The 1,961-nt window shown below is 51.8% G+C and overlaps 1 protein-coding gene across 1 annotated transcript in view; it reads left to right on the top strand.

Moving 5' to 3' along the window:
• Nucleotides 1–622: 622 nt before the first annotated feature.
• The window catches only part of ADCK1 (aarF domain containing kinase 1), a 109,585-nt gene continuing 108,246 nt past the window's right edge, over nucleotides 623–1,961 (top strand). The window contains exon 1 of the mRNA XM_007448146.1: nucleotides 623–701. The gene's annotated coding sequence lies outside the window, so the exon portion shown is untranslated. The remainder of the gene's footprint in view (nucleotides 702–1,961) is intronic.

Here is a 1,961-nt window from a genome sequence, read left to right as displayed (position 1 = left end):
AGAGTGTTTAGGCTACGCTTTGTCCTTTGTTTTTCCGTGTAAATTTTAGCTTAGTTTGTAAACGTCCAGAGAAAATCCTCTTGGAAAATTTATTAGGATTGCATTGAATTGATAGATGAATCTTCCACCCCATCTCTGTTCCCCCTCGAAGCAGCTCAAGAGATGTTCGTAGAAGGAATGAAGGTCTGATGATTGTCTCCAAAGTACATCTTATAAACAAACATTCAGTAAATAGAGGTCAATGAATGAATGGGGGATAAAATGACTAAGATCGATCAGCACTTTCTTACTATTCAGCAACTGTCAGTAAAATTCTTCTTTGCCTGTTGTCATACACAAACCCACGACTCCATCCTCCTACTGAACATAAATCTATGATCAATTTGGATAGCTTCTTGAAGATAAGTTTTCAGGAAGGCTCCTGGCCGCAGCGCAGGCAAAGAAACAGGCTATCTGACAGGTCAAGTGTCTGTGACCCCTCTGCCTCCCTAGGTGGAGCGGTCCAGGGCGACCGCGGTTGTTCTTCGGCCCTTGTCCCCGCGGCTTAGGGAAACCAAGAAGAACTACAACTCCCGGCAGGCCGCGCGGCGCCCCGGCTTCACTAAGAGCAATCCGGAGGTGGCGGCAAGCAAAGTTGCCCGCGAACTCCCGCCACCAGGCTGCGGCTGGAAGCCAGGCGCCGCGTTTCTGTTTCCCCCGGGGTGAGTAGGGGCAGCTCCTCGGAGGCCCGCGCAAAGCCCGGGCTGCCACGGCCGCGGGGCGCGGGTAAGCTAGTATGGACGCGTCCGGCGCCCGCCTCTGCTGGGGCCTGCAGCCGGGAGGGAACCCTGGGCCGGTGACCTTATCATCCGGGGCCCGGCGCGCGGCCACGTGACTCGGGTGACTGGCAGTGCCCCATCACCTCTGCGGCGACTCTCCAGCCTGGCTCACCAGTGGGCGGAAGTGTGGCGCAGTCCTTCGTGTAGGTAGAGCTAGAGCTGGAGCTGGAGGGAGGTAGCAGGTGGCTCACCCAGACCTCCTCAGCCTTGGTCGTCTGTGGGCTCCTAGGCGCAGGCGTCCGGGGCTGGAGCGCAGGCTGGATCAGAGCAGGGGCGCGCAGATATCCTTGCCCTCCGCAGGGGCCTGCACGACCCCGGAGCGCGCCGTATCTGTAGCACTTGGTGGGGCCCTGAGCTTCCGGATCGCACAGTAAACGTGTGCTGATGACAGCGCTGTATGGAGAGCAGCCTTTAGAAGACGCCTAGTACAGCTCTCTCCCCAGGTTAAGTGGCATTTCCTTTCTACTTAACTATGAAGTCATTCGATTCAACAAGTACTTATTGATCACCTCCATGATTCTTGGCACTTAGTGGCTGCTCAGGAAATATTTGCGGAGTTGAAAGTGAATTAGACTTTATCTGTGCCTTCACACGTTTTCTTTAAGCAGTAGTTCTCAAACTTTACCGTGCATCAGAATCACCTGGAGGGCTTGTTACAACACGGAAACCTGGACCCCATCCCCCAAGTTTCTGATTCAGTAGGTCTGGGGTGGGGAGCGAGCATTTGCATTTCTAACATGCTCCTAGGATATACGGATGCTGCTGGTCTGGGAACATACTTTGGAATATCACTGTTTTGTAGGAAAAATTCCTGTGAACTTAAAGCACCAACTCATCACTCCTGGTCCTGGGCCATTCTGTTCTGGCTTGCCAGTTTAACTTTGGTAGCGATAGTAAGCATGTACGTATTACTTTGTTCACTGTTCACATTATATACAGATTTTCATGTAGTCTACACTTGTGTCAGTTTTCCTGGGTTACATCATATTGTATCTTTGGCCATTTCTCAGCAGCCTTCAGGATGTAAACTTTGACCTCTGCTGGGAGAGTTTACATTTTTTCCCTTTCTGATATACACTTATTTTCTTGTCACACAAGGGACCTGTAAGACAAGAATAGTGCTAGGTTCATGCATTCCCCCCC

The sequence above is a fragment of the Lipotes vexillifer genome, unplaced genomic scaffold, assembly GCF_000442215.2.
Source record: "Lipotes vexillifer unplaced genomic scaffold, Lipotes_vexillifer_v1.1 scaffold542, whole genome shotgun sequence".
Classification (NCBI taxonomy): Eukaryota; Metazoa; Chordata; class Mammalia; order Artiodactyla; family Lipotidae; genus Lipotes; species Lipotes vexillifer.
Note: the sequence above shows the minus strand (reverse complement) of the source record. Positions and strands in the feature narration are given on the sequence as shown.